This window comes from Balearica regulorum, chromosome 1, assembly GCF_011004875.1.
Source record: "Balearica regulorum gibbericeps isolate bBalReg1 chromosome 1, bBalReg1.pri, whole genome shotgun sequence".
NCBI classification, from domain to species: domain Eukaryota; kingdom Metazoa; phylum Chordata; class Aves; order Gruiformes; family Gruidae; genus Balearica; species Balearica regulorum.
The window spans coordinates 26,520,679-26,533,346 of record NC_046184.1 but is presented as its reverse complement, the minus strand read 5'-3'; the positions used below and the strand labels follow the sequence as shown (position 1 = coordinate 26,533,346).

The 12,668-nt window shown below is 36.9% G+C and overlaps 1 long non-coding RNA gene across 1 annotated transcript; it reads right to left on the bottom strand.

The window, feature by feature from the left end:
- Nucleotides 1–3,552: 3,552 nt before the first annotated feature.
- LOC142600309 (uncharacterized) lies at nucleotides 3,553–11,879 on the bottom strand. The gene is made up of 3 exons (XR_012833718.1): nucleotides 11,783–11,879; nucleotides 10,654–10,750; nucleotides 3,553–4,536 (listed from the first exon to the last, which is right to left on the bottom strand). It is a non-coding gene; the product is annotated as an uncharacterized LOC142600309 (long non-coding RNA).
- Nucleotides 11,880–12,668: the final 789 nt, after the last annotated feature.

Sequence of the window (12,668 nt, the reverse complement as noted above, 5' to 3'; positions counted from 1 at the left end):
TTGAAAATGTCTTCTCACTATCATTGTTATGTGATTTTTATACTTCTACTTATTTTTCCAAGGTCACAAATGGAAATATTAACTGACATTGTTCCCACGACCAATACCAGAAACTTCCACTGACAGTCTCCCTCTAGCTTGCTCTGTTTGTGTCTACTCTTTAGCCAGTACCTGATCACTTTACTATTTACTATAACCTCCATTACTATTTACGTACTGCTGCTAAACTAATAGTTTTCCAAGTGATATCATTTCAGGTGACTTACTGAAATGTAAGCATATAAATTTCAGTAGAATTGATATGTAATAGACTTGTTATACAGTAAGTACAGTATGCAAACTTACAATAAACTTATTTCCTTTATCTTGAAAATTATCTGGTTTAATATTAAAAGATATGAGCTTAATCTGGCACCGTTCCTTTTGGAAAATGCAGTTTGCATTTATAATTTGAAGTTTTGTATACAGGCCAAATCAATAGTTAATCTTACTATCTGTGCAAGGGAAAGATGTGATGGCATTACAGCTGTCTAGACAGCAACTCTGTTCTAGCTGAATTGGAACAGAAAAAACAGGCATAGAAAACAAGGGGTGAAAGAGACTAATGCCTTTATGTTTTCAGTAATTTTATACGTGATAAATACATTTCTTACTGAGTAGATAATTGTAATCTTATAAGCATCTCATGCTTCACATGTGAATTCGAGGCAAGAAATGAAGAAAAATTAACAAGACAAATATGTCTTTCATAAGAATATATGTAAAAGAAAATACAGCCGCATAAGGTTATGAATTACTAAATTTATTCATATTTTAATACTATCTCAAAATAATACTTTAAAATGGAATTTGGGTGAAAAATGTGTGGAGAAAGGAAAAGGTTTGCAATTCCATTTGTGTAAGAAAACACTCATTAATTTTATTTATGATTTTTTCAAGTGGAAATGGTTGTCTGCATGAATTGAAATAGTGCTATTGAAGTCAATAGACAATTTTTCAACATGGTGAACAGATAGATATGCCAATGTCAGTCAAAGAAAGACACTATAAGAAAAAATATTTTTTTATTGGCACAAATCCAAATTTTTCCATTGTTCTAATTTTTTTAATATCCATTTGCTTGTTTGTTTTATTTCTTTGCCTTTTTCATCTTCACTAAGTAATCTTTGCTTGTGATTCAATTTTATGAAGTAACCTTGAATTGACAGTCATTTTCAATGGACTGAAAATGTACTTGCAGATTCACTCAATTCCATTCAAGCGGTTTTGACAAAGTAAGGCACCCTAAGTGTGAGGCTTTTTATCCTTTTTGTTGTAACTGCTTTTCTATGTCATTTCACAAAATATCTCTAAAGTAATGTATATATTTGCTAATTTAAAAAGTTACAAAATGATAAATAAAAATCTTACGTGTATAAAAGGCAGTTTCGGACATGTGCCAATGAGCAGGTTCTCAGACCCTCAAACTCAATTCTCAACCACATATTTTTCAACTGACAAATCAAGTTGTATTAGAGGCTTTTAGAATACACAAGTTGAGGAACTGCAACATGAATAGGACCTGTTTTTGCGTCTTTAATGAGATTCAAAAGGGAATATCTAATTAAGACACAGACTATGATACCTTCAAATTCTTCCCTGTATTTCTGTAGAGTACATTCAAAAGCATGTTTGTTTATTTATACGTATATACATACATTTTCTGTGACTATTTTTGCGGAGGGGGGCTTGAGTCATAAGAGAGCATGCAAGAGCTCAAGTGTTCGAGGCCAGGCTGGATGGGACTTTGAGCAAGCTAGCCTAGTGAAGGGTGTCCCTGCCCATGGCAGGGGGGTTGGAACTAGATGATCCTTGAGGTCCCTTCCAACCCAAACCATTCTATGACTCTATGATTCTAAGTTGATTGCTGGAGGGCCAGGGGGTGCACCCACAGAAGTCACTTAGAGTAAGACTGCGTAGTACCAATCTCTCACCGCACAGATCTGAACCAGATTGTACTCCCTCCATATTTCTGTGCTAGTGCTCCTGACAGTCACACAACCCTGACTCCATACTCCTCACTCAACCATCATGAATAGCAAAGAAGTTAGTCAATATCTGTTACATCTTCCCTTCTCCCTTTCTCATCATGCTCACATGCAGAATCTGACAAAATGAAGTATTTGCACACAATGTAAAGGACATCCTTATATTTATGATTTTCATCCATACATGTGCAGCAGGCTTCATAACTGAACCCAAAGGAAAAAAAATATATTTTTTGAATGTGAACTGCATTTAAATGAGTGTTTATTTGGATACTGAACAGCAAAACTTTATTTTCTCAGAGATTGAAACTGAAAGTTCTTTCTGGAGAAGATGCAGGAAGCCATCCCAAACTGTGAGAGCTAACTTCACATTCCTTCCTGGTAGTAAGTCATATTCTGAGCCCCAACTTACATGCAAAAAGCACACTGAGACATACAGACTATCACAGATGTCTCGATCCTGTACAAAGTCTTCCTAGAAAAGCTGTATCCTGTAAAACCTAATCTAACTTTGAAGTTAGTCCCACCTTGAGGAGGATCTTGACTAGACGACCTTCAGAGATCCCTTCCATTTTAAATTATTATATGAATCTATGAGTCATATGCTGCCTTTGAGTTCAGTAGGTACTGAGTAGGACTGGTGTTTCTTGCAAAATATGACATTTATTTAAATTTGGTGTGTTAGGTCCATTCAAAAATATAATTCTGGGAAAAGTAATTTCTGAAAAATCTCATTATGGGTTTGGTTGTATTTTTTAACTCAGAAGCAGGAAACAAGCCTAGAAAAATAAATGTTTGTGAAAAATGTGTCTGTTAAAAACATTTTTTTCAAAAAAATTCTGATATATACCATTCACCAAAACCTTTAAAAAATACAGACATTTTAATCTTTCCTTTTCCATTTTACATAAAAAAGCCCGACAATAACACTGACAATTTTTTTCTTAAAATAAATTTTAGATTAAAATTCAAATTTCCTTGAACTTATTTTTCAGTTACACAATTACTCTTCAATATGTATGTCCTGGTTTTGGCTGAGATGATAGAGTGGATTTTCTTTCTAGTAGCTGGTATAGTGCTGTGTTTTGGATTTAGGATGAGAATAATGTTGATAACACACTGATGTTTTAGTTGTTGCCAAGCAGTCAAGAACTTTTCAGCTTCTCACACAGCCCTGCCAATGAGAAGGCTGGGGGCGCTCAAAAAGCTGGGAAGGGGCACAGCCAGGACAGTTGACCCCAACTGGCCAAAGGGATATTCCATACTGTATGATGTCATTATCAGTATATAACTGGGGATTGGCTGGGAGGCGACGGAGCTTGGGAACTCCCAAGTATTGGCTTTGGGTGGTGAGAAATTATGCTGTTCGTCACTTGTTTTGTATATTCTTATTCTTATTCCTCTTCGTCTTCCTTTTCTATCCTATTAAACTGTCTTTGTCTCAACCCACAAGTCTTAGGGTTTTTTTCCTTTTTGGTTCTCTCCCCCATCCCACTGGAAGGGGGGAGTGAGCAAACAGCTGTGTGGTTGTTTTAGCTACCATCTGGGTTAAACCACAGCAATGTATCACTACCTTTTTTTTTTTTTTGGTATGGGTAAAATAGTTAACTAGATAGTGTAGCTACTTTCAGAAGCTACAATATTGGATATTAATCAGTTTTGTCATTTCACAGAAGAGCAGTTTTTCTTCCAGATACAACATTCTATACCAGCATAAGCTGGTTATCTTCTGAAGTTGATAAAAATGCAAAGGATGTTAATGATCCAGATTTAAATTAGATAATAAGATTACATATCATCAGGGCTATATAGAGTGCTGTTCTCATGTGTGCTGGTGTCAGAACAAGCTAGCTTGTCACCTGGATTTTCATATATTTCATTCAGAAAAGTTTTGTACAATAAATGTCACAAATTCCTGTCTTAGTTAATGTTATGTTATGTTATGTTACGTTACATGTTATTAGACTAATTACAAAAAGGTAATAACTTAGACAAACTTTCTAGGGGACAGATTCTCATTATTGGGTCAGGGAAAACAATTCAAGAACACCTGACAGTGGCAAGCTGCTGACTGAGATCTAATTTAATTGAGAAACAAACTGTTATCAAACTATTTTTAAGGTGCAACTATTGGCTCCTTCCTAGTTATTGTGTCTAAGTTTACAGTGACAAAAAAGCATGTCTCAAAAGCTGGAGTAGTCTATTATTCCTTGTGACTTCCTTCAAGAAACAGTTTCAGACAGGATCCCTTGTTATAATAAAATGCAAGGAATAAAGGTAAAGAATGAAGCTTTCATGACAGCAGTTGATAGGTTTGCTGAATGCTGCAGATATGTGGACTTCAAAAGAGAACTAATAAGAGAAAGAATAGTCACACATATAAAAGGATCCCACTTCTGGGAAGAGACATTGTCACTCAGATTCAAGCCCAGGCAATGTTACTTACCATTCCCAAAGCAGAAGTCCTCTATCAGGTGGCCTCAATACACGGAAGATGAGCCAAACAGAACTGAAATAGCAACAGGAGCATTCTCATAATACAAAAATAGTGCACAAGTAAGGGACAGGGAAAACAATCTCTCTTCAGAAGGGAGAACAGTAGAGCTGTACAGGAAGGAGCATGATGACAAGCAGCAGCTGGAAACTATGAACAGCAGAGAGGAGGACGGATGGAAGTATCACAATATAGGTACTTTCCTAACAACACAGAGTCTGCCCAGAGAATCTGGAAATAACATTGCTGTCATCGGTGTACATCACATGATGATTTCACATTCCAAGGAGCAAATTATGCAGGAAGAAACATCCAGTAGTATTCAATGTTAAACTGAACAGACTATATCTTACATTTAAAAATAACATGAGGCAACTGCTGCATTGTTGCCAGAAAAAAAGAAAAACAAAACAAAACAAAACAAAACAATTCAGGTCAGTATTTATTCAAAGCAAGACAGCTGTGAAGATCAGGTAAAATACTATATGGGCTCAGAGAAACAATGTTGGACATTTATGTTTAATTCCAAATGTAAGTAGATTTTTTTCAAATAAATTTATTAAGAAACAAGGATTGACAGTATATCCTTAGGTTCCAGACATATTGAAGAAGCCTGGTTCACCTCCGTGATAAAAGAAGACTTGGCAGAGGCTGTTTAAACAATTCACATGAGGAGGAGGGCTGCGCAGGCTAAGTACCAAAAACACTTAATCAGCAACTCCAGGTGCACCCTGATATCTGCATCTGGGAAATTAAAAAAATCAAAGAGGCTGATAATATGGAATTAGATATCACCTAGCGGAGCGGCAGCAGATTTAGCAAGAGTGCTAAGAAAGCAACACTCTTCACCTTCTCCTGTCCAAGTCACACCTCATGGGACAAGGGCTGACATGCAGCTGCACAGCTCCTGCATCCACATGCAGGCTGCATTTTGCCATCAAAACACAGCAATGCTTTTTGGCAATGGCAAAATGCCTGCTATTTTATAATTACAGAACAATACTTATGCATGGGCAAAGACATGTGCTTTCTACAGCTAATTAAACAGTAAATCTGGTATCAGACATCAATGTATTCTCAAGACAAGAAGTCCCAGCAGGCTTTGGAAAACTCTCTCTTGTAACAGTCCTAAGCAAGCCTGGAAGATATTACTCCAAAGAAGAAATATTGTCAAAGGTTAAATAGGTCTCACCGTTATATTATTGACTTCTTTTCCAACGCAGTGTGAGGTGGAGAGACTGTAAAGGATTATTGGATGCAACTTCTTAATTTTTCCAAAAGACTACACTTACCATATGAGTAGGCAAGGAGCAGGTAACCTAGAAAGTATGTATGTAATCAAAAATTTAGCAAGAGCCAAGCAGAAGTGCTATAATATCTGTCTTATCTTAGTGTTATTACATTTGTGATATCCAAAAATCCATTAAAATAGCCATTTATTTGGGAAAGTGTTACTTATATGATGCCAATATAATAAAAACTTTAAGTAATCTCTCAATGATTGTAACATAGGGGTACTGAGGAATTCACAAGAAAATAAATGGGAGAATTGATATCCCTGCCTCTTTTGACAGTGTTAAATGCATTCCCCATCTACCTTAGCAACAGATACATTTCTCAATGCTTTTAGAGCAATGCTCACATACAGCAGCTATCAGTAAGCTAAGAACCTCTTTCTCTTTCATTCATGGTGTTTCACGGGTGACCACTATATTCTTATTGCATTAATAAGGACTGAAGAGAGCAGCTACTCAGGATTCACATCTTAACAACGACAAAATGCAAAAACAACAGCTAAGCCAGCCATTTCTCAGAAGTCCTTTGCAGCATTGCATTCTCCTCCCTTTATCCAAGAACTGAGTAATCCAATAGCTCCTTTTTACGTGATATGCATTCAAATCTCTCATTGGTCACATAAATCTGAGCTGATATCTCTACCTGCCCAGAAAAAAACAGTATGGATATATACCTTCCTTGCCCTGTGGAAAATGTTTCTCCTTGAATGAATTCTTAAAACATAGTCAGACAAGAGATTGACTCTAGGTTTTAGAGCTTAGACAGGTGAAAGAAGTATTCCTGTCTCATATAAAAGGTTTGTTGTACAAGTGAAATAGATTTAAGAAATCTGAGAGGCACATGCAAAGAGAAATGCATTCAAATGCTCTCAAGGTGAGGGGAAGGGTGGAAAAGAACTGGACTTATATCATGCGTATCCATAGTGAGTGCTCTAACCACCCTCTTTTGGCTGTGCTGTATGCAGAACGTACTCTGCACAGCGTGCAGTAAATAATTGTCAGGTCAGACTGTGCAGAAAAACTAAAAACTAAAAGAGGTCCCTAGATTATGACTCCTGGTGGGTACCAGTATAAAAGGAACATCGATCTACTCCCCACTATCAAGAATTCATTGGTTTTGGAAATTTTACTGCAGAAATAGAAGACTTTCAGCACCTCGGGAAACATTATGAGAAAATTAACGTATAGGGTGGTTATGTGCTCAGGATCTAAATTTGAGACTAGTCTGGCAGAGAAGTTAGAAATGCCCCAATTATTTGTAGCTGTAGCTCTTGGCATACTGAACTGGATTTTCCTTCCTAAATAAATAAATAAAATACCACAAGCCCTCAGGTGTCACCATTTCACTCATAACTAGTAGGTGACCTTCTGCTACAGATGTAAATGGCTCAAATGCAACCGCTGCAATTTTCTATCAAAAACTGAGCACAACCCAGTCAGAGTAATAGACACTGTATGAAGAGCTTCAATTAAATACTTGCTAATGCAAGTTGAAGGGACTGTGGGAGTCAAGCTCCATATTGACTTAATGAAAGCAACATTTTCAGTATCAGCCAGCTAATAACGAAACTGCCAGCAACTGAGATGTATTCTGCTAAAGGAAAACAACAACAAAATAAAACAAGCAAGCTTGCAAACCCAAAAATAAACTCATCTTTGCCATAAAGGAATAAATTTCTGACAGACCTGCTTCCACCTGGGTCGGATTGCAGTTACCTGTACGCAGTTGATTGCATGCCTGCGGAAGGACAGCACATTTTATTACAGCACCATGTCCTAAAAGCAATTATTTCAGAAAAATAGAATCTAGCAACCTGTTTAGTACTCTGCCCTGAGCAGGTAAATTCAGCCTCTTGTACAGAACTATGAAATATTTAACATGAAGAATAACTACTCTGCAGCATAACCTGATGACGTCTGTTTGCTTGCTTGCTTTCTGGATTAAAACACATACATTTGTTGTGGCTGATCATTTCTCCTGATACATAATTTGCAGTTTTTACAGAAACTACAGATATTTAGGCCATATAGAAATGGAAACTGATATTTGCAAAGCATAATATTTTTCCTGATTTGATTTTTCCTGCTAGTTCTCAGTGTACAGATCAAGGCTCATAATTTTTACACAGAACTTTGATTATAACTATTGCATTAAATGAAGGTCTGTGTTATTAACATAATAGCGGGGATACATAGTGAGCAACAAAGACCTTTAAGAAGACTTATAAACTCAATTTGTGTAATGCCTGTAGAATCTTCTTGATTTTCCAGTGAAAAACTTTTATCAGAAAATGATACAGAACTTATTTATCAGAGTCATTAATTAACTACAACTTTAACTAGCTCTACCTTCAAAGCAGTTCAGTACAAGAGACACCAAACTTCTGGAACGATTCTGAAATGAAGAGAACCCAGTTTCCACAAGTATCAGTTTTAAGGCTAAAAAGTCACTTCTCCAATTAAACTGAACTCCTACACAACAGTGACAGGTACCAGATCTAAAGCAACTTCTAAACAGGTCACAGACAAAAGCTCTTGTATGCAGCCACTCATACTATTGAATTCTTAGCATGGTCCCTAAAACGGCTTTGACCTGTGCCAACCAGGACAGTCCTACACAATGCCCAAGCAGCATTCACAGAATAGTCCGGGCAAGGGACTATTCCCAACAAGTGGGATGCATGAAGCCTCTGAGTGAAGGGAGAAAACTCTGTGCAACTTGCCACCACAGACTGGCTCTTGGCCCATCTTACTTGCTTACTAATACAGCTGCTACTAGAAAAAACTGTGTTGGGAAAAATCACTACCTCAATCAGGAAACACTCCAGAGAAACTCTTCAAAACTTAAACATGCACGGGAAGACCATCAGGTCTCCACAAAAAGCCTTGGGTCAGATCCTCATTTAACACTAATGAAGAGGGTTCTACTGATTTCGAATGAAGTCAGTAGTACTATGCTGATTTCCATGTGCTAGGGATTTAGCCCTCTGCTTCACAGCACAAAATCATCTCTGTTTAAAGTCTTAGTTTAAACAGTTCTGAGAGATTTCATTTGTCTGGAAAAATCTCTGAACTGTGGTTGGTTTGTTGGTCTGTGTCCCTAGATAAAAAGGGATTAGAGCTTTAAAGGCAGAGAGAAGTGGAGCTAAGTTAAAACTATAAAGCACTTCATCCATTTGTTCCTACAGAGGATCACTAAATGCAGTAAATCAGATGCTATTAAAATCTTGGGGGAACTGGTTCAGAGAATTTCACTGACAGAAGCATGATGCCTGCTTCTTCCACAGAGTAATATAATAAGAAACAAAGGCAATGATGCAGGCCAGAGCTTTGAATGGAAGAACACAATTTTAATTTGGTAATCAAGGCAAAATATTTAAAAGTAATTACTTTCCTCTATATTGTTAGATATCTGTGATTTAAAATAGATATTTAACCTCTTTTTGGCAGCTAGTGACAGAGGAGGTAAAGTGATGAACCCTTTCATGGGGCCAATGTCCAGTCATTAGCTGCCAGGAAATACATGACTGTAAAATTACCTTATTACTTAGTATCTTAAAACTTTCTGACATTATAAACACATTAGAAAACTAGTGCATGTGAGTCCTCTATGTATTGACTATTGCCTCTCTATAATTATTACATAGCCTATAGCTGCTCTATAGTCTCTCCTTTTTTCTTGTCTCTTATTTTTTTTCTTTTTCAAAATGAGAATTACCTCATCTGCAAACTTTCGAATGCAGTCTGTCACTTTCTATCCAAACCTACATTATTCTAAATGCAGATAGATGCATCTGTGAAAGAACACTTTATAAGGAAAAGGAACTTCCAAAGATGACCCTCAGGAAAAGGGAATCTGGGCTAAGAAGGGGGAGTGTTTTCTCATGCAATGATAATGCATAAATTCCCTGTGCATCTCTGTACGCATAAGCGAAATAGGAGAATGCATGAATGTTGAAACGAACATGAGTGAAGCTTAGTAGTTCTGCACTGAAAAGTATCTTAAATGAGAAATTCACCCAGGCTTCACGTAGGACCTGCTTAAGACAAGGTGGGTCTGCATTAGCTGGGCTATCATGACTTGACAAGTCTTTGTTTTGGAGCATCCCACTTTGGGTAACTCTCATTTGGCCAGGATGACTACAGACTGAATTTAGAGGTTTCTGGTTACAGTGCTCGGGGAAAAGGAGGATTCAAAAGTCCATCTAATTGAATACTTAGAATTTGCAATTAACAAATGCAGCAGCCCCAGGTTGTCAGAACATTCAGATTCAAATTCCTGACTTCAGTCAGAAGAACTGAGGGCATGCAAAAAATGACTTGACCATGGATATATAACATGGGCAGATCAAGGAAGGAGGATAAAGCTTGCAAATCTCTAAAAAATTGCCTTACAAATTGCTGTAAGATCATAATTTTATTTTATTGCTTCATTTCTAAAAAAATTGCAACTATACTTTGGAGATAGAAAAATTGATTCTCACTCAGATCTCTTTGGGAGAGAGACTGCTGACATTCCTGGCATCTCCTAAACACAGATAACAGAGCTACATCTCCCAGGGACTGCTCCATTTGCAGTAGCTTCTACAGAAGCTCTGCTACAGAAGTTCTGCTTCACAACATGCAGGGGTAGTATGTTTCTCATTTCATCAAGCATTCATCTACCCACTTTCTAGGCTGGTTAGTCAGATCATGTTTGAACTTGCTTTTGCTGACTGGATTAGGAAAATACACCCTAACACTATCCATAAGCAGTGAGTCCCCCTCCACCATCCAAGGACTTACCCCAAGTATACTAAAGCTCTATCAAAAAAGTCCTGCAAAGCCACATACTCACCACCAGGAATATATTCAAACTGGAGGATAATAGTTGATTCTTGTCCTAGTTATTCATCTCAGTTTGATTCCTCTAAAGTCAGTTTATTCTGGAATATCTGGGAAGAGAATTAGTCCCCAAATTAGTTTTTTTACAAATACAAAAAATGGTATAAAACCCTTAGCAAATAAATCTTTTCTGGATTATGCAATTGTACTCTTTAGGTTCTTTCAGAACCTTAATCTAATCCTTCAAGTAGTATTTAACCCACAGCTAGTAAAGAGGCCTTCAGTAACTTCCAGATCATGCCATGTATTTCCAGTGAACCAGTTCAGGAGCTTAATTCCCAGAGAGGATACAGAAACAGCTCAGGAAAGCACTGACTACCTGGGAACTAACAGAGGCAACTAAACCCATTTAGGCCCTTCATTTCTAAAGAATATTAAATTCACAAAGAAGAGAAACAAAGAGGATTTTGCTGGTCAAAAAGTAAGTCACAGAGCAGAGCTCTGGGAAAACATAGAAGCAACCTTGAATACCTCAGAGATTTTATTTTGGGGGAGGATTTCTGTTTGTCACACTACAAGGAAGAAATAGGGCTAGAGACATTTTTGTGTTTAGTGTCAAGCTGGATAAATCAAAAATCCTTGCAATAAATCCCTAACTGCAAAATGAGTTCAAGCCTGAGCCTTGAGTGAATTTTCTTCTTGTTCTGCTTCTGGCTTGTTTGAAATGACAAAAAAATCAGTAAAATCCAGATAAAGAGAAATAGGATAATAGCAGAAGAATGAATACACAAAAAGCTTTAAAAAAGGTCCTAAAAAAGTATAGTGATACTTGGCTATGCAGTGGTATTTTTCCTGACAATTTATTAATATATTTGCCAAGGGCCAAGTTAAAAACTGCTTTGCACTTCATGTAATAGAGAGCATTTAGTTTGAACGACTTTCCAAATAGGCTGTGGGATGACCATATGAGCCAGTAGGAAGGACATAAGGGGAATAGTATGAAGGCTAAATTTGGGTATGTACTGACTTTTAGCAGCTTACATATCTATGGCTTCTTATTTAAATTGGTTGTTCTCCATACTGATTCATTGAGGAAGTTCCAGTCAATGGTATATTTCTGCTTCTCTGTCATTTTCCATTACCTGACCCCCAGAAGAACAGCATCTGATCAGACTTTCACAGACTGCAGCAAGGGAACAGGCTCGCTCCTCAGCACGTGGCGTAGCTGGTCCCTCCATCTGCTTTGCTGCGAGAGTAGAAGACGTCAGTATAGGGAATGAAGATTTGGAACCATTTCTCTCGCCTTCTGAATTGCTCAGGAAGCATTTGGAGCCAAGGCCATCTGACAGATAACTCCTTTGCTCAGGTCTGATGTCAGTGATCAGTATGATGTAATATGTGTCTCTGCACAGAGCATCCATTGACCAGCTGATTTAAGATGTTCTTGCAGGTAGTTCATCCATATATACTTTTCTAGTCAAACAGAACCACGATTATAATTAACCATCAGCATATTGCAGACTTTCAAAACCTATCTTATAAATGTAAAATACAAGTGAATGTTTGCATTAAACTATTTTATTAAATTACATTAAATATTTATGTTACTATTTAAATTTATAGAGAAGAGAAATAAACATTGGAAGTTAATTGCAATTCTAGACTAAAATTTTATGTTCATAGAAACATGAAAAAAAATCCCAAAGTAAAATGTTCTTTTTCTTTTAGTAATTACTGAATACTAAGTCTCACACAGGAAAACAGAGTCAAAACATGTTACTCCATAGCTGACTTGAAAATATGTACTCTGTGACTTATCCCTTGGCAGTTTCTTAATATTCTTGTGTCCCTCAGAATTAATAAATATTCAGTTAATTTCTACAATGGATGGATTTCTAACTACACTTATAGAGTGACATTTTGACTATGTTTTCAGCCAACATTTCTTTGTTAATAAAGTGAGGTTTTCCCCTGTTATACTGAAAAAGTTCAATATGAAATGCATTTATCCAGGCAGATATATGTGTT